Raw genomic sequence first — 20,734 nt, 5'->3', positions numbered from 1 at the left:
CGTGGTTAGCTGATAACCTCCAGCTGTTAGTGCCTTCAGGGTCCCCCTCGGCTTTTCAGTCTTCTCTGGGTCCCAGAGAATGGTGGAGCAAAGCGGTGGTATAAAGACCTGACCATTTCTGCCCAACATGGCACTCCTCTTAGTGGACAATGTTTGCTTTGGAGCTCCTCAGTGGCTTGGTGGAGACTTAGTCAGAACAGCAGTCTGAAGGCTCTCCTGCCCAATCTTGCTTTCTCTCCTGTCCAAGTGTTATTCCTCAATAAACCTTAATACATGAAGCACGGTTTCATGTTTTTTGTTTTGTTTTGTGTTGTGTTTTTTAGGGCATGAGCTATTCTTTTTTTTTTTTTTTTTTAATCAAGTTAACTCTACCCTCAATATGGGGCCCAAACTCATGACCTCAAAACTAAGATTTGCATGCTCTACTGCTGAGCCAGCCAGGTGCCCTGGGCATAAGCTATTCTTTACGATACTGTAATGGCAGAAACATGACACTACACATTTGTCAAGACCCACAGAATTTTACAGCATCAAAGTGAACCTTCATGTATAAAAGAAAAATCACTTAGGAGGTCAGGAGATCCCAGGATGGAATGCAGACTGACAAAACAATCCAATTGTATTACAAATATACAAAACACCTTTACCTGAAGGTGTTGAGGGGGGAAAGGTGCTGACGTAAGTAACTTTGGAAACAAGTGGAGTCTGTAAGACTAACAGCCATCAAACTACACAGAAGCACTGTATTCTGGCTGATAAAGTTGTTTCCCACAGGAGAACATGTTCATAATTCTAATGACACTATACATGTATATTGCAATTGAACAATGAAGTAAATGGATGACAGATGGTGGGAGCCAGGTTTCTCGGTTGAAGTATGAAGTTACAGGTAAGCAAATGGAGGTCTAGAAAGAGCCATGTGGTAATAGATTAGAGTTAGAGATATCACTATGAATCCATGTTTTTTTTTTATATAGATTCAGATGGTTACACATAAAAATATTTATAAATATGTGTATATATCCAAGTTAGTATACACACATGTATTTGCTCTATCAGCCAAGAGGGTGTAAGAGCAACAATCCGTCAGTAGTAACAAACATACATAGCACCCAGAGCTTGGTTTTCGATTCCTTTCTCCAATAAAAGGAACCAGGACTACCTGTACTTGGAGAAATGGGTGATTCTAGGACTGGGGCAAGAAATATATAAGATGAGCATCTTATAGTGCCAGAAAGTAAAGAAGTGCTCAAGAAAGAAATAAACACACCACCAAAACCCACACTGATAGAGGTATAACATAGGGACAAAGAAACCCACTGGAAGAGTTCCCGATGGCCAAAACCGGAACAAGCTGAGATATGAAATTAACAAATTAGTGTTGGATTATAACCTGAAGTATGAAATAATTATGCATAAGTTTCCACAATATAAGTAAATTATTTAACAAATAAATAAATGAAGAGCAAATGTTCCCTAAAGAAAAATTTTTAATAACTTATGTAGGTACTCCATTCTCAACGAGGCAATTCTCAACTTCCACTCCTTAGGCATGGGCAGCACGTAGTGACTTCCTTCCAAAGAGTGCCACATGGAAAGAGGGAAAAAAGAGTCACTTTTTAAAAAAATATATTTTATTTATTTATTAGACACAGAGAGATCACAAGTAGGCAGAGAGAGAGAAAGGGAAGCAGGCTCCCCGCTGAGCAGAGACCCCCCCCCGATGCGGGGCTTGATCCCAGGACCCCGGGATCATGACCCAAGCCGAAGGCAGAGGCTTTAACCCACTGAGCCACCCAGGCACCTCAAGAATCACTCTCTAGTGGAAAAATCTGACAAAGACTGCTTCAGCCATGTGATCAAGGTAAACACTAGTAGTGGTAAATCACGTTGATGGTACGTATTTTTTTTTTTTAAGATTTTATTTATTTATTTGTCAGAGAGAGAGAGAGAGAGAGAGAGCATGAGTGCACGAGCAGGAGGAGCAGCAAGCAGAGGGAGAAGCAGGCTTCCCGCTGAGCAAGGAGCTGATGGCGGACTCAACCCCAGGACTCTGGGATCATGACCTGAGCTGAAGGAAGACGCTTAACCAATAGAGCCACCCAGGTGTCCCAGACAGTATGTATCCTTGATTTGATGCAAGGAAACAGTACTTTATTTCTGTGGTCTTCCACCTAAGAATCCACAACCACAGTGTAATAATGAGAACAACATAAAACAAGTTCCACCTGAGGCATTTTATAAAATATGGGAATAACAGTCCTCAAAACTTTCCAGGTTGTCAAAAACAAGGAAAGTCTGAGAAACTGTCAAACTGAAAGTAACCAAAGGAATTATAACTACTAAATGCAATATGGCACCATGGATGGGTTCCTGGAACAGAAAGTGGACATTAGGTAAAAACTAAAGAAATTAAATAAAGTATAGACTTTATTTAATAATAATGTATCAATACTGGTTCATTAATTGTGACATATGTACTACACAAATATTAAATGTTAATTACAGGGGATTCTGCAAGTGGATTATAGTAGAGCACTCCATACTATCTTCATAATTTTTCTGTAAATCTAAAACTGTTGTAAAATGAAAAGGTTGTTTTTAAAAACTCTCCCTCATATTGTTAAAACTAACTTTCTTCTCTTTAGCTAACGTCTGCCTGCCAAGAGTCCTTACCACCTTGAGTGATGTTTGTTGATCCTCTTCCTGGATCCCTCCTACTCTAGATCTATCTCCATGTGGCTGCCTTTGTTGTCTTTCAGGACTCAACTCAAATATCACCACCTCAGTGAGGGGACTTCTAACTACCCAGTATGGAAAAGTTATCTCCCAATCCCCACCCCATCCTTTTACCTTGTCTTGGTTTCTTCTGAAATTATTATTATTATTTTTTTTAATTTATTTGGCAGAGAGAAATCAGAGCTAGGCAGAGAGGCAGACAGAGAGAGGGGGAAGCAGGCTCCCGCTGAGCAGAGAGCCCGATGCGGGGCTCGATCCCAGGACCCTGAGATCATGACCTGAGCCGAAGGCAGAGGCTTAAACCACTGAGCCACCCAGGCGCCCCATCTTCTGAAATTATTTTTATTTCTACATATGGTTTATAACCAGCCCCACCCATGAGGCCCAGAACCTCATTATTCTTGCCCACACAATCTTCTCAAGTACCTGGAAAACAGTCTGGAAATACAGTGACCACTCAAAAAGATCTACCAGTTGAATGAACAAATGAAAAAAAAAATGAACAAATGGGTCTATTTCTTCGACTTGAAAGCTCTTTGAACATAGGGACTCGTGTTCCCTCCAAGTTTTCTTTACTTCAAGCTGGAAACCTCTAGATTCTTCACATTTCTCACTTAACATAGGCACCTGCTACCAGATGATGATACAGTAGTAATAAAATTATTTATTTATTTATATAGTGCTTTACTATACTGGGCACTATGTAAGCACTTTAAAAAAAGCTTCTCTTTTATTTGCCCAAAATTTATGCTCCATAAATCAGGCATTGTTGGATGACTTCTGGAATGTCATTATTCCCCTTAAAAATGGTCCTAGATCTGGACTGTACGATGAAATGCATTCTGGACAGAGGAACTACTACCTTCTCTGATGTCTTTGTCTATCATCATGACCTATTTGGGGGACATGTGTGCCTAAGCAGCAGTGAAGCCCCGCTTTTACTGCTGTCCTCTAGCCAGTGGTCATCGCCAGTGGTCATCACATCGTCTGTGATGAGATAAGGAGCTTGTAATAGACTATAAAGCAACCATATCACAAGGACACTGTTCAGTTCAGCTGGTTTGTTTTTCACAGCAAGACCTTCTCAATGTAGGAAGCTGTGTGTTGGTTTCCATTCTGAGACCAGCTCTTCATCTTGTTGTGGACTGCCTCTCTGAGCAGCATTAATATCAGACACAATTCTCAGCATTGTTTTCTTATTCTGTGTTGTAATAGACTTGATATCTAGTTCATTCCTTCTGTCAACCAACTTCAAGCAAATGGAACTACTCAGGGCAGAAATCCTACAAAGAATACTCAAAGATTGCCCAGAGGAGGGCAGTTGGTAGAAAGATGTGAGAAGAGAGGAGAGGGTGGCGTAGTGGAGAGGCCCTAAGACTGAGTCCTATGACCTCTATTTTAGTCCTGGATCTATCATTCGCCAGCTGTGGGTAGGGAAATTTCCCTCTCCAGGTCTCATTTTCTTCATCTATGAGGAAAGGCAATGGAGGTAGGTAATTTCTTTCAGTTTTTGTGCTCTAGGTTTTAAATCCTTGAGTCAAACGACTTCCACGTACTAAATGTTCCTAGGCTAAGCCTTTCCACAACTTGCGTGTCTCCATCACATCTGCCACCATTTTGTTTCCCACAACATTCTGCCTGGACGCCACACCCGGCTTCAGAACAGGAAAGTTACAGTGATATCTAGCAGCCAGACCCAAAGATAAAGGAATTAGGGTATAGGGGCTGAAAGGTATCTTCAGCAATATTTGTCTCCCAATGATTGAGCAATGCTTTTATCAAAACATAGAGGTATCAATAAATGCATGCCATTAAAATTGTTCTGGAGTTTTCTGGTACTGCTTGTAAAGGGCTTGGAAGTTACTACTCTGTTCCTAACAGCAAGTAAAAAGCTGAACAGACTGAAAAATCAACAACTCTTCTTGGATCTGTAGGAGAGGGAAGGACATCAAGCAAACCACTACACCCAAGACTGGAGACACAGACAGGTAAGTATAGAAAGTCATCGCTTACCAGAGCAGAGATTCATAAGCAGAACCACCATGGAAATCATCTGGGTATCGACAAATTGATTCTAAAGTTTAAATGGAGAGGTGGAAGACCCAGAATAGCCAACATGATTTTGAAGGACAGGAAAAAAGCTGTAGGACTGACACTACCCAACTTCAAGAATGACTATAAATCTTGGGCGCCTGGGTGGCTCAGTTGGTTGAGCCAGGATTGAGTCCCGCATCGGGCTCCCAGCTCCCTGGGGAGTCTGCTTCTCCCTCTGACCTTCTCTCTCATGCTCTCTCTCACTCGTTCTCTCTCAAATAAATAAATAAAATATTTAAAAAAAAAAAGAATGACTATAAATCTGCAATACTCAAGACAGTGTGGTATTGGTGAAAGAATAGACAAATAAATTAATGGAACAGAACAGAGAGCACATATATAGACCCAGCTACAAATAGACCGATATACATAGAGTCAAAGGAGTAAAGGCAAGACAAGGGAGCAAAGATAGATAGTCTTTTAACAAATGGTGCTGGAACAACTGGACCTTATACCTTTCCCAAAATTAACTCAAAATGGATCACAGACCTAAATGTAAAATGCAAAACTAGAGGCACCTGGGTGTTTCAGTTGGTTAAGCATCTGGCTTCAGCTCAGGTCATGATCCCAGGGGTCCTGGGATGGAGCCCCTGGTCGGGCTCCCTGATCAGTAGGGAGTCTCTCTCACTCTTGCTCACTCTCTTTCTCTCTCTCAAATAAACATAAAATAAAACCTTTTAAACAAAATTGTTCTGAAGGGATCCAACGGCACCTCTGTCACTCTCTGTAGAAAGCTGAACAATGACCCCAAAGATATCAGGTCCCAACCCTGGAACCTGTAACTGTGACCTTAATTAGAAAAATGTTATTTTTTATTGGCCAAGGTAATCAAGGATTTCTAAACGGACAGATTATTTTGGATTATCTGGGTGGGCCCTAAATGCAATCACAGGAGTCCTTATGCGAGGGAAGAAGATTTCACACACAGAAGACGAACAGGCAATGAGACCGCGGAGGCCGACACTGAAGTGATGTGGCCACGAGCTGAGAACAGGGAAGCCACCAGAAGCGGAAGAAGGTGAGGCACAGATTCTCTCCTCCAGCTTTTGGAGGACGGTGGTGGCCCTGTCGACACCTTGATTTCTGCCCAGTGACACTGATTCTGGACTTCTGGTCTCCAGACCGGTGAAAGAGTACATTCCTGCTGTTTGAAGCCCCCAAATGTGAGGTCATTTGCTGTAGCAGCCACAGGAAACTTGCACACCGTCTTCCTAAATTTCACCCTCCTTTCAGATAGATTTTTCTTTCCACAACAAACAAGGCCCCCCATCTGTATCAGTCAGGACCCTCCCCAGCTTGAGAGTTTAGTCAAGCGACTGTATACGAAGGACTGAGTAGACTTTGAGAGACCTCAAGAGAGGGTCCTCTCACAGAGTTGACCGTCGGGGAGACTCCGGCATCACCCCGGACCTCAAGGGTTAGGGGGGCAGAGCTGTGGGGGGGGAGAGGGCCGTCTGACAGGAGCCGTGGCCTGCAGTCAGGGGACACAGTCGGCCCACAGCAGAGGAGCACGGGGAATAAGCTCCTCATACCACTCTCTTCCCTTGCTCTGATCTCCTGCCCGTGGCCTCTGGTCCTAAATGCAAGGAAGCCATTTAGGTCAGCCTCCTGGACACAGAGAAGAGTGGAGAAGAGTGGAGAGTGGATTTATAAGAGCACATGGAACTATCTGGCACCCACATAATTTCAATCCCTTCTCAAGACTGTCCACATAACAGATTGGCTTTGGGAGACAGAGGGTCCCCTGCGTCCCAGCTCTGTGGCTGTGGGCAAGTCCGTACTTCACGAGGCTTCTGTCTCCTCATCTGTAAAATGAAGGATTCAGACTAGGAAGTCTTTAAGATCCCTTTCAGCCCTGATGCTCGGGATTCTAGAAGCTGACTAGATGCCTTACCAGGCTGAGGCTGACATGTGTCTAGAGTCCTGACAGCTGTTTACTTACTAAAATAGAAGCAGGCCTCTCTTTTCCATGACGCATCTCTGCATCTGTGCAAGGATGAGCAGTGCATGCTGGTCACGGGCTGCTTCAAGGGAAGGAGCAGGCTGTGCTCCCTTAAAATGTGGACATGTCACAGGCATGCTGGAAAAGGGACCGCGGGTGGGCCCTGGACAGCCAATGGCATCATGGGAGGAGGCAGGCAGAAAGGCAAACCACTCACCCAACGGCCGGGACACGGTCAGTGGGCACGTCTGCTCGTTCCTCAAGAAAACTCCAGGGGCCCTCAGCAGCTGGCAGCAGCTGGTACGGCCCTCGGGCTGGCCCGGCCACTCCACTGGCAGGCCCAGCAGAGGGGTGGCTGCCAGCAACCACACAGATGGTAATAATTAGCCAGAGAGTCAAACTATGGAAAGTTCCAAGGGTCCAGGAGAGCCCCACACTGAACAAAGAACATACACCAAGCCTTTCCCTGCCGCCTTGAGACATTTTGTTCTGTATTATGCCTGCCTTTTCAACGACTCCTGTCTGCTTCTGTCTCTTTGCAACCTCTTTTTCAAAATGGAGGGAAGAGAATATCTTCATGGGCCCTCCAGGCCTGAAAGTGCAGTAGTAAACTACCCACCCCTCCCCTCATCCCCCTATACCCTGGGTGGCCTGGGATAAACAACAGATTTCCTCTCTGCCCCCAGCCCCACCCGTCTTCATTAATTTGGACGCTCCATAACCCCACACGAGCACTGGTTTGTAAGTGTGTGATTTGGGAGTGGGGGTGGGGGTCTAACAAGGACCTCTATCCCTAAATCCTTAAAAACCCTCCACAAACTGCTGATTCCTAAATTCCGTTGTCATCTTGTTCCCAGCAAAACAGTTTGGATCTCATTGTATGCACACCCACGCTTGGGAACTGTGTGATTTAAGGTTGCTCAGTGAGTTAAGGGCCCCGAGGTCCTACTGGAGATGAGGCACGAAGAGGAGCGAGCCTGTGAGAAACTGAGAAGGTGGGTGGAAGCGAGGCCACCAGGAAGGACAAAAGGACACAGAGAGAGGGCCCTGGGCACTGAGGGATGGTATCACCCACTTCACACCACCCGGTAGAGCTGTCCGTGCTAAAAATGTCTTCTGATAATTCAGTTAAACAGCTTCTTTATCAAGAACACAAGAGATAAGAAACAGCACAGAGGATCATAGGGGAAGGGAGGGAAAAGTGAATGGGAAGTCATCAGAGAGGGAGACAAACCATGAGAGACTCTCAACTCTAGGAAGTAAACTAACTGAAGGCTGCTGGAGGGAAGGTGGGTGGGGGCATGGGGTAATTGAGTGATGGGCATAAAGGAGGGCACGTGATATGATGAGCACTGGGTGTTCTATGCAACTGATGAATTATTGAACACGACATCTGAAACTAATGATGTTACTATATGTTGGCTAACGGAATTTAAAAAAAAAAAAAAAAGCACACAAGAGAAGCTTGCACTGTGGCCCTCAGACCCTCAGAAGCCTTTCCAGTGATGGGGTAGATTACAACCGTGGAATGTAATTAGGGTATGCCTGGGCGGGGGTGGGGGGGGGGGTGGGGATCTTCCTCTTCCAAAATGCTTCCCCTATTCGTTGCCACTGCAAAATCTATGTCTCCCACTAGAGCCAAACCTGCACTTCAGTTCATTTATTCGTCGCTTCCCGGTGGTTTGCTAAAAGTCATGCACTGCCCAAAGGGAGTTCTGATGGACAAAAACTAGGATTTATTTTATTTTTAAAAAGATTTTATTTATTTATTTGACAGAGAGAGATCACAAGTAGGCAGAGAGGCAGGCAAAGAGAGAGGGTGAAAGCAGGCTCCCTGCTGAGCAGAGAGCCCGATGTGGGGCTCGATCCCAGGACCCTGAGATCATGACCCGAGCGGAAGGCAGAGGCTTTAACCCACTGAGCCACCCAGGCACCCCATGTTTTATTTTATTTTTAAGATTTTATTTATTTGTCAGAGAAGAAAGCACAAGCAGAGGGAGTGGTAGGCAGAGGGAGAAACAGACTCCATGCTGAGCAAGGAGCCCACTGCGGACTCAATCCCAGGACCCTGAGATCATAACGTGAGGGGAGGGCAGATGCTTAACTGACTAAACCAGCCAGGCGTCCCAGAACTAAGATTAATTTTAGACACAGGGTACTGAGGGTATGAGGTGCAGATCAGGGCTCAGTAGGAGGCTGCAGCTGGGACTTTCTCTCTCTTGACAGAAAGCGACAGAGATCCTTGCAGAAGAGGAGGGAGGAATCCCTGAACACAGGGCCCCTGGGAGAGTATGGAGAGGGGTTAAGAAGGCAACCCACTCCGGGTTTCCCCACACCCGGCCCTGCCTGATGGAATGCTTGCTTAGATCCAGGTCTACCACTGTGCGCTCCCCGCCCCCTCCAATATCAGTGCCCTTTGTATCTTCTGCCCCCTGTTCTCCAAAACGCCTGAGTGCTGCTCTCAGACCTCATGCTGTGGGGCTTCCGCTCCCTTCATCCTCTTCCAAACATGGCACGTTTCAAACAGACAGAAATGGACTAAGTCAGGGAGATGTTCTAGAACCAAACTGTAAGCTTAAAGTACTCACAGGCCAACCAGCCTCGAGTTAGTGCCTTACCAGCCGTGTGTGTTTGTGTATATTTTTCCTCCTCTAGACCTTGCGTTCCTCATTTGTAAACGGGAGATAATAAGAGTCCTCACTCGATATGCAGTTTTGAGGATTAAACAAATGAGAAAATGTAGATGAAGCACTTAGCATAAGGCCTGGCTCCTAGTAAGTGCTCAGTATATGTCAATTATTAATTTATTTCTTGCCTGCTTTTACTTCCAGTAAAGGCTGGCAAACTGATGTGCACAACTTTCAAAATCATTGCAAATTTAATATAGGCTTAAGCTAGGCTCACAGATTTGTTCTTTGAAAAAGCCACAAAATTCTTTTGTAATTCATGATCTCCCTACTGGTTTTTTTAATCTGCTATATTTAGCTCTTAAATGTTGTATCTCAGCTTGAAATCCTAAAGTCATCCTTCCAAAAATACAAGTGGTTTGGCCAATGGCATTTACTTACTGAAAAAACAAGCAAATTTGTTTTTGAAATAACAACAGGTCAGAGGTGGGACTAATTTCCATAACTTCAAAGATAAATAGATTATACCGCATTTAATCAAAGGGTCCAATTTGACAAGGGGACCCTGAAGACTAGTTGTTTCAGTTCTACCTCCTTAATCTCTGGGAGAACATCTCAGCTCTTTCTTGGAAGTCCGAAGCTGTCAGACCAGGGACCTTGGTCCTTTCTCGTTGGGGTCCAGGAACAATCCTCTCCCCCAAGCTCACAGCTGAAATTGTTAGTGTCCCTTTTATAGTCTCGAACAGCAATTACTTATTTCCAGACGGCTGCCCAACTACCTAAGGTTAACCCAACAACCTCTTTTACACATAATAACATAATTCACTGAGTGTTCACTGTGTGCCAGGCACAGTTCTAAATGCTTTCTGTGAACTAAATCATTTTATCGTAATAATATCTCTGTGAGATAGACAGTCATTATCGTCCCTCTACATGGGATAGCATTACTTGGGTAATTTGCCTGTGATGACCTAACTAATACGTGGTAGAACTGGGATTTGAACCCGAGGAGTCTTGCTACAGAGCTGCTCCTTCCCAATAAACCATACCGCCTCTGAGAGAAGAAGTGACGTTTATTGGTGATATCTCTTGAACAAAACTGACTCCACTCTTTCACAGAACTACCCTTCCTTCCATGGAACATTCTGTCCTGACCCTGTCATTCTGTTCCCTCCAGCCTTTTCTCTGGGGCATCCTTTGCCAAAACTATGAACAAAACACACTCACCACAAATATCCCTCTTACCTCTGTCAAACAGGGCTGCAAAAATATTCGAAGCAGTGTGGTTCAGACTCGGGATGGGGCTCCAAACCCACTGTCAGTAGTAACTGGCCGGGTGCCCTTGAACAAGCCAGTCCGTGTCTCTACCTTTAGGTGCCCTATTAGCAGAGTGGGGGACGTGCTCAACTGCCTTATAGGGCCTTTGTGGGGATTACACGAGCTAATCCATGTGATGTGCTCGGCACAGTGCCTGGCTCAATCAGTAAGCTGTTGTCATTAAGGAAGACCCATAACGGCTATTACAATTATTGATCATGCAGTCCGTAACTGTGAGCAGAGTCGAGAAGGGCACATTCAGAAAAGACTCAGAGAGCGGCCAGGTTGCAACGCAAACTCTCGGGGGCTCTGCGCCTTGAGGTCCCTGCATGTGAGGAGGGGCTGCCGGAGATGGAAGGGTTCATCTCCACACCTGGCTGGCGCCGGGCTCTATTGGGTGTCCTGGGGCAGGAGATGATTGTGAAGTAGGAGGGGGTGGGAGGGCCAAGTGAGTGTTTAGGCTGGGAAGGTAGAAATCCCGCTGTGAACAAGGCCATTCCAGAAGCAGTCGCTTTCACCCCAGACACGTTACTCGTTCCAGCTTAGTAGTTCTGAAAACGGTTTTCAAAACTTTCTTTCAACTGGGCACCCCAGCATATGTCAGTAAAGGCAGAGCTGCTTTGCTGGAAGTGGGAAGAGGAGGCTCTTGGAGCACCCACACGCTCCTGGTTGAACTCCTCCCCCAAAAGGACCCCGGGTCGCTTCCAACAGCAATGATGTCCTCAGACCACGGTTTGAGAAGCATTTTGTAAGAGAAACGAATACATCTACTGCATGAACCTTCACCTTAGGGAGCTTGGAGTCCAGTGAGCTGGCAGCTACAGTCCTGGACAGGCTGGCAAGTAAACTCCAACGTCCCTCACGGAAGGTGCAAATCCTAGCATGGCACTCTTGTTGGCTCCTACAGAACTTTGAGGCTTTCCAGTTGCACAAGATCTTTCTGCATTGATACCACACACTAGAGGGGTGGGGAAGAGCTTGTTTGTGTTGTTCAATTGCTTCAGTAAAATAATCTTCTAAAACAAACTTACCTCTCACAACACCTCTGTGAGGTGGGGTTATTACTATCCCATTTTACAGATGAGGAGGCCGAGGACATTTAACTTGTCCAGGCACTGGACTGCCAGTGCCACCCTGCCAGGCACTGCTGGAACCAAGATTCAAACCCGCTCTGCCTGGTTTCAGAGCAGGACAGGGGGGAGTTGACCGATACCTCAGGACCGGTCCCATCTCTGCCATGGATTGGTTGTTTCTCCAGCGTCAACATCCTCATCTATAAATAATGATGATGACAATGACGCCTACCACCCTTAGAATGATACCCCGGCACACAGCCAGCGCCCAGCACGAGTGCATTGCTGTCTTGGGATCACCCACTAGTAAGTTATGACTAGTTTGCTCAATTCCCCCTCTCCCTGATCTGGCCTGTGAAGACAACAGTGCAAGGCAATACTCGTGTGGCTACGGATCTCTAAGTGTGGCACAGATAAGTAAAAGGAGTAGGAGTTCAAGCTAAGGGCGTTTGAAATGCCTCATTTATGACTGCTTCATAAATTTTTGAGTACTCTTTGTGCGAAGCCATGCTGAGTTTCCGATGTCAGTCCAATGTCAGCACATGCGGCGCCAAGGCCAACTTTCTAGCCACTGACTGCCGGCAGCCCATCCATAACGAATCAAGCGCCCCATGCAGCCTCCTGGTCAGACGGGTTTCCTCTGCCACTGTCACCTGGGTCTCCAACTGCACCTGGGCTCTGCCCAGAATCGCACAGCACTGGTGCTCCAGGGCCACTGGGGCATGTGCCACATCTGAAGGGGCAACTCCAGAGTGTGCCCCTGGTGGTGGTGGGGAGGGAGGAGGAGAGAGCCCCGGGAGCCAGCAGGACACTTGGTCCGGTCCTGGCCCTTCCAGCACCTCTCCGTCAATCTCCCCAGAGCTGAATGTCCCTTGACATTCCAGGGACTCAAAAAGAAAAAACAAAACAAAACAAAACAAAAAACCACTCCAGAATTCAGGGAACTCTCAGAATTCTGCCACGACACTTTCCATACCAGAACTCAAACAAAACGTGGGCTTCCAGGAGCCCAAGAGTTAAAGTTCAATTTGGAAACAGAGGGAAAAGAAATGTCTGACCTTATGCCTGAGCGTCCACCCACCCACCGCACACACCCATGGGCAAGAGAACGCCCTCAGCCCAAGGCTTAAAGGACAAGTGCTTCCTTTTGCTCAGTAAATGTCAAGCGATCGCCAGAATGTCCAGTCCCCCGCGCCTACCTCTCAGGGAGGGGTCCCCAGGGTCGTTTCTCGAGGCCGTTTGCACCACCTGCTACTGCGGAGCCTTCATCCCTCCTTGGGAAGCCGGCGCTGCTCAGGGAGGGGTTCCGCGGAAGGAAGGGGAGGGCAGGCACTGAGATCACCGTGGGAAGGGGATGGTCTTCGAACCAAGCACTTGGTCAGAGGGAAAAGGATGTTTTGTAACTTTTGGCTTGAATTTCCAGAGGCAGAACAGGAAATGTCCACCGGGGCTGGGAACTCCAGGGAGAAATGGGCTGCGATCTCCCTTCGGTGGAGGACTTCCCTGGGCGCCCCGCCTGGGATTTAAAGCTCCGTCTGACTTCTGGTACCCCTTTCCCCCTTACTCTTTCCCTTAGCACATTTTTTTTTTTTCTTAATGGAACGTCAACTTCGTTCCTGACATGCTGGAAAAATTTTCCTCTGCCTAAACTTGGCTCAGGAACACTCTCTCCTTGTGAGAGAATTTCTCCTGTTACAAAGTTCAGTTTAAAAAAAAAAGAAGAAGAAGAAGCAGGCTATTTGTTTTGCCAACTTTTGTACTAGGGACATTTTTGATAGATTGTTTTTTTCATCTGAACCTCTGGGTTTCAAGAAATATACACACCCATATTCCTCTTGATTGTTTTCCCCTCCCTTGCAACGGAAAAACAACAATAATAACTGGTAAAAGATTATAGTGAAAATGTCCTTAAACTGTGGGTCTAGGTCAGCCTCATCTGTGCTCACATCTCTGCCCACAGCTCAGGGTGCGAGGAGTATAGTAAGAGGGGGAATGCTGGTCTCCAAGACCCGCTTTTAGTTCTAGGTCTTTCTATGATGGGGACACAGGAACTAGCTACCTTTCCCAAACAGGGTCCAGTTCCAAGTACACACAACGTCCTCAACCCCTCAGGGTTGGGGCTGCAACGTTGCTGGTTGTGATTCTTGGAGGCGGTGGGTGGGGGGTGCATGGGCTGAGAAGCCATTGTAAGATTTAGCTGTTGGTAATCGCCCGGAGGGTGGCATGTCTGTGCATTGTCAAATGCCACCACAAATTGGGAACTTTCAGGGTACTTGTTGACCCTTGCAATAAAACTCAGTAGTTCTCACAGTGCTAATTGGGGATTAGTTCACAAACAGGAAATGAGGACATCCCCTCTGCTCTGCTTATTAAAAGAAGGTGAGTAATAAATTAATAGTGTAAGCGAGATAAGAACAAATTGTTTTTTGCCAGTTTGTGAGGTTAGAAAATTTCATATGTTTTAGAAATCTCCTTCATTTACAAAGATTATACTGCATACATAATAGGCTGAGGCTAGCAATTTTTCGATTTTCGATTTAATGTATTGAGAACATATTTTTATCTAGGCTGTAAAGCAAGACTGATGTAGGTCAGTTGCTAGTTTGAGTTTTGTACCTAACCTTGAAAGTACTTGAAATGCATTCGTGTTCTGAAATTTAGAGATTCTGTCCTTTCAGTATTGGTTTAGTGTGGAGATAATCCCAATCAACAAAATTTAACCCATGGTTATTTAACTAGATGCCCATTTTTTTCCTAACGTATCTTAACATAATAGTATATGTAATATACTATGCTCCCTCACTTGGTTTTTGTCCCCAAATGATCTCAAAAATCACACTCTGAAAAGATGTAGACAAATTGAGTCTATTTGATATCTAAACAATAGACAAACTACCTCCTAAAAAGATTGATCATGCCCCCCAAATGAGGGCAAAGTCTAATTCCCCAGATATGGAGTGTACTGCTTCATGGACACCACTTGCCACAAGGTCAGGGGAATGTTGCCAGGCAGAATTGGTGGGATGGTATTTTTAAAAAATACTTTATTTATCTGAAAGAGAAAGAGAGAGACAGAGAGAGCAGGGCGCAGGGACAGAGGAAGGGAGAAACTCAGGCTGAGTCTGCACTGAGCCTGGACCCACACATGGGGCTCAATCTCATGACCCTGAGATCAGACCCAAGCCTAAACCAAGAGTCAGATGTGTAACCAACTGTGTCCCCAAAGTGACCCCAGTGAGGTGGCATTTCTAATTCTTGTCCTGAGATCGAGAGTCACTAGATTAGTCAGTCATCTCTTTCCACTTGCTAAACTAACTGATTTGATATGAATGTAGACAGAGGCATAACAATTTTATGGGCAACAAAAGACAGAGCTGAAGGTGAAATGAAAACCCACTCTTTTCAAGGTTAAAAGGTTTCAAAGCTTGACAAGGTTTCACAAAAGGCCAGAGTCTGGATTGGTTTGTAGGTGAGGGACCTTACTGAATTTAACTGGCTACATAGCGTTGGTCGGTTGAGTGCCTAGTGTGTGTGCCGCTCTAATAGAGGCCTCCTCAGATGGAAAATGATTTTAACACAACAACTCCATAAGGTATTGTTGCTCTCATTTTACAAAAGGGATCCTCGGGTCCTGAGATGTTTCTTTTGCAACTATACTTGGCAGTGTCAAGATTGCTCATGATTTTTAAAAAAAAGATTGTTCATGATTTAAGTTTTTTGAAGATTCACTTTATTCATGCTGCCTGTCTAATCCCCTAACCCCCTACCATGTTGCATGTTAGAACTGCAAATAACATTCACTTCTTCGTTCCAGTCAATGAATGTTTAATGAACATCTATGTACGTAGGCCTAGGCCAGGAGATGAAGACCTCAAACTCTGCCCTGGAGATGTTTGTAATCTGGTAGGGGACAGAAAGGAACATCTCTGTATCATTGGACACAACAATTCTACTCCTAGGTACATAGCCGAGAGAACTGAACATGTATGTCCACACAAAGACCTATACACGAATATTTCTAGTAGCCCTATGCATCTTAGCTGCTGATGGAAACAACCCAAATGGTCATTAGCTGATGAGTGGGTAAACAACACTGATATGGCCGTAACAATACAATATCAGTCATGAAAAGAAATAAGTGCCGACACATGCTATGACATGGGTGAACTTTGAATGTGCTATGCTAAGGGAAAACAACAGGACACAAAACACCATCTATTATATGATTTTATTTATGTGAAATATCCAGAATGAGCAAATCTTCAGAGACAGAGAGGAAGTGGTTGCCGAGGGCTGGGGTCGTGGTGGAGTTGGGGTTGATAGTTAAAACCACAGGGTTTCTTTGGGGGTTGATGAAAAGGTTCTAAAACTGATGGTGGCAACAGGTGCACAACTTTTTGAATATACTAAAAACCATGAATCATACATTCTAAACAGGTGAGTTTACAGTATGTGAATGATATCTAAAGAAAGCTATTGCAGGGGCGCCTGGGTGGCTCAGTGGGTTGAAGCCTCTGCCTTTGGCTCAGGTCATGATCTCAGGGTCCTGGGATCGAGGCCCACATTGGGCTCTCTGCTCATCGGGGAGCCTGCTTCCCCCACCCCCTCTGCCTACTTGTGATCTCTCTGTCAAATAAATAAATGAAAAATCTTTAAAAAAAGAAAAGTCATCTTAAAAAAAAAAGAAAAAAAAAGAAAGCTATTGCAAAAACAATACACGTGCCTAAAGAAAAGGAACTACATCTGTTTAGTGTGTAGTTGGCCCCAATTTGCAAAGTGCCATCCGTATTCCACATCCAGTTTCTTATTTCCTTGGCTAACTCACTTCGAGGTTTAGGAGACTCAAGGCAAGTATCAATTCTTACAGGAGCCAATTATTCTGCCTATTGTGATTCTTTGACAATGTGCTTTCTTAGGGAGACTGATATCCCCAAGCTCTTTCCGTTCTGTCCTCTACCAAAACTCATATTCAGGCAAGGGTTTTAAAAGTGTAATTACCCTGAGATTTAGGAACTAATTACTGTAGGATTACTGCGTGTGCATTGAACTAATAAGCAAATGTTTGGTTGTCTTGGGCTATTGAAATAAATTCATTATGATTTTTCATTCTCAAAAACCCCTACTTATTCTGGGTACCCTGAAAGATGCAGGAATTGAAATTATGGCAGAAGAAGCAAGGAAGCAAACAAATGTAGTTGGCAGCTCCAGGTGCTATAATGGGAAATACAGGTACGATACGGACCCCAGAGGGGCAATGAGTGTATGGTGTGGTTAATGGCTGGAGCGGCAGGTAACAAGGTATTTTCTCTCTAGAATTTCTGGCAAGTGATGAAAGAGGGCTCATTAGTTTTGTTGTCGTTTTGTTTTACTTTTAGAATTTTTTTCTTAAGTAAACTACAGGCCCAGAGTGGAGCCCTAGGTGAGGCTTAAACTCATGACCCTGAGATCAAGACCTGAGCTCAGATCAAGAGAGTTGGATGCTTCACTGACCGAGCCACCCAGGTGCCCCGTTGTTGTTTTATTTTAATGGATGGATTATGTAGGGGTAATGTAGTAGTGGCTTTCTGGTCTCTGAAATAGGATTTACACCGACACAGAAGAGAAAGACAGTTCAGCCGTTCTTCTTCAGAATCCTGGAGCAGCATGATAAACTTCTTGTCTCTGCGTGAGTCAGGTGTCATTCTTACATCTGTCCAGTAGATGGAGGCATTGCCGTTCCAGAAAGAAAACACTTTAAACTTGGTATAGGAGCTAAGCCCCAGTTGTGGCTGCCATTTACTCCTTTCCATCGGGTGGCAGACAGGACAAACAGCCCAGAATTATGCCAGAGAAAGAGCAGCCCTATCCTAATCCGGACTCCTTACCTTAGTACAGTGACCTTGGGCACACTGCTTTGTCTCTCTGGCCCTCAGTTGCCTCATCCAAAAAGTGAGGATTTCCCAGATCCAGAATCTTTTGTCCACATTTCCAAACCCCGACACTCAGAAAACCAGAAGCATTTCATAACTCACTTGGCAGCAAGACCTGACCTAAACTGACCCGAAGTGATGCATTTTCCTATTCAGTGTGAATGTTCTTACATTTCCCTGCAAAAGGGTTTATATATTTTAAATTACCAAGTGCCTCCCCCCACCCACTGTGGATTTGATCTAATAAAAGGTACAATATGCAGATTTAGCTTCCTCAAATCTGAAAACAATCGGGGTGCTGCAGCACACCTGGCTTTTGGCTCAGAGCTCACAGCCCTGTGATACTGATTGCAAGGGTACTGTCGGGATGAAAGGGCATGTCTAAAGCAGTGAGGCACGACAGTGGGAAGAAGAGTCCTCCGGGGCTCGCCTCCCTTACTCAGATGTGGGGTCTGGCAAATAAGAGAAAACTCAAGGAGAAAAACAAAGCAAAGGATCGCTATGATGCATTCCTATCACTCATTCCTATGACGAAGATACATTTCAGCACCTCCTACATGCTCGTTCTGAAAAAAGGACACACACGTGTATGTACTGAGACAAGGATGGTGGGTAAGGATCACTGCCATGCAAACATTTCTACCATTACAGATTGATTCCTCTTCTATCTTTAAAAAGTCTTCCTTTAAAATTCAAAGACTTCTGGGTCCCACCTTGTGTTACCTTAAAATCAGAGGATTTCTCGAGGCCAGAAAGGCATTTAGAGGTAACACCTCAGCTATCCCATCAAAACCTTGCAGGGGTGGTTGAAGGGCAACTAGAACGGGACAGCTCTGATGGTAGCTGGCCAATAAGCCCCAATGAGACCTGGTGATGGGGCGTAAGAAGGTACGCTAGTAAATTTCTCCTACATGGTTAGTTTCTCCTCTAGCTGTTATCAGTAATGCAAGTACTTCAACAGAAGCAGAACTTCTGTTCCAAATACAGGGTATTCTCTCCTTCCCCAAATTCCCCTCTAGGCTTCCTGCCACCATGCACCAGTTGCTCAAACCAAAGACCTGGAGATCATTCTCTCCTAGCCCTGTCTCTAACACTCAGTCCATTTGTAAATCTGTCATCCCTGGTCTGACCACTTCTCATGGGGAGAACTCAGGTCAAAGTCGTTGTGGTCTTGCTGGAACTGAAGCTTCAGCTTTTTAATTGAGTGCTTGCCTCTATTCCTCTGCTCCTGCCATCATTCTCTTTTATGGCACCCAGAACCAGCTTCTCCAGCTTAAACCCTTCAGTGGCTTCCCACCGTCACTAGAGGAGGGTCTGAACAAGGCCCTTGCCCCCTTCTCCAACCTTACCTTCCAGGCTGCAGCCATGCTGGCCTTTCTGCCCCTCCAACATGCCAAACATTCTGCTGTTTCAGGGCCTTTGAACATGCTCCTGCCTCCTCCCCCAGATCTTCATACACAGGCCCAGCCCTAGCATTAGTGGGGCCCAGGGCAAGGGTACAAATAAATGGGGACCCACACACCACTAAGAACTGTTATGTAAGATATGTTCTCTCCTCTTACCATGACAAATGCCTTCATAATGGCAAATTTGAAAAATATGTGTAAACATATGGTTTTCATGACTGTAAATTAGCAAACTATTAAAGACAATTGAATTTAATTATTATTCTCGTATTTGAGTGTTCTGTTGGCTGGCTGGTGATATTTAAATGAGTAACAAAATAGAGGCATACATTATTCATAATTTGTTATACATTTATTCCACAGAAACGCACTCTTTGTTTTCATTTAAGTGAAATCACTAATGTAATCATTTTCAAATAATTTATGTTCTATTGAGATGAATGATATAGATTTTTAAAATGTTATTGTTCTCAAAGTGTACAAAACTTGAATGTATTATCAATAAAAATGTAGTTGAAGGGGTGCTTGGGATCAAGCCTTGTAAAGGGCTCCCTGCTCAGCAGGGAGTCTGCTTCTCTCTTTCCCCCTCCCCCTGCTTGTGTTTTCTCTCTTTCCCTCACTTTCTGTCAAAAAAATAAATTAAATCTTTTTAAAAATGATTAAAAAAACACAGCTGAAGGTATATATGAAAAATTAAAAATTAAAATGATTTTCACATAAGCTTTCAAAAAGTTCTCTTTTTCAAACATTCAAAATTATTTAAAAGTAAACAAATGCATATAATTAGTAAGTATGAAATTTTAAAATTAGAATTATTTAAATAGAACTGAAGACATTTTTTGGAAAATTTACCCAATTACATTAAATATTCTTATTAAATAGATGATTCTCATTATTAGTGTTCAATGTCCATATGGTTGTTAGGGTAAAGAATTGGTATGCTTCAAGCATCTTGCATCGAGACAAACATATATAGGAATTTAAGAGAAAGATGAATTATTCAACATTGTAAAACGTTCTTCCCAAACCGTGTGCAAAAGTTGCAAATACTGCTGTAATCCATGAGCATCTCCCAAACACAGAGAAGAAAAAAAAAAAGAGAGAGAGATGCTCAGAAACTCGGGAAAAAAAATTTTTTTTTTTTTTAAGATTCTTAAAATTTATTTTAGGGAGAGAGAGAGAGAGAGAACCTGAGTGGGAGGGGCAGAGAGAGAGGGAGAAAGAGGATCTCAACCAGATTCCACGCTGAGCGCAGCGAGGCTCAGCTCCAGGACCTGGAGATCATGACCTGAGCTGAAACCAAGAGTCAGTCGTCCAACCCACTCTGCCACCTAGGCACCCCTGGGAAACAATTCCTTATGAAACAATCTATTGCACTAATGCTGTCTGAGAAACAGGGCTTAACAAATTAATTTCTCTTTCTCTTACCTAAGCATCTGCATGCTTACTCTCTCTGAACTAGTTTGCATGTGGGGACAGAGCTGGAAAAGCATGTCCCTGGGGTCCCGTATTAAGTAAAGAGAGTGACTGGGCTCCTCACAGCAGGAGACCCAGGGCAGGGCTCCCCCCCCTCCCCCCGGCCCCCCCCCCCCCCCCCCCCGCTGCCTTACTCTAAGCCTAACGGTGT

At 44.7% G+C, this 20,734-nt stretch overlaps 1 protein-coding gene across 6 annotated transcripts in view; it reads right to left on the bottom strand.

Moving 5' to 3' along the window:
* The window catches only part of TACC1 (transforming acidic coiled-coil containing protein 1), a 110,643-nt gene extending 97,556 nt beyond the window's left edge, over positions 1-13,087 (bottom strand). For 2 of the 6 annotated variants that reach the window (XM_080796553.1, XM_080796555.1), the window contains exon 1: positions 12,992-13,081. The gene's annotated coding sequence lies outside the window, so the exon portion shown is untranslated. Of the gene's footprint in view, positions 1-12,991 lie in introns of all 6 variants that reach the window. The other 4 variants (XM_080796545.1, XM_080796543.1, XM_080796547.1 and 1 more) reach the window with 4 other exon arrangements.
* Positions 13,088-20,734: the final 7,647 nt, after the last annotated feature.

The sequence above is a fragment of the Martes martes genome (genome assembly GCF_963455335.1).
Source record: "Martes martes genome assembly, chromosome: 2".
In the NCBI taxonomy this organism is placed as follows: domain Eukaryota; kingdom Metazoa; phylum Chordata; class Mammalia; order Carnivora; family Mustelidae; genus Martes; species Martes martes.
The sequence above is the reverse complement of the archived record's forward strand: the minus strand, read 5'-3'. Positions and strand labels throughout refer to the sequence as shown.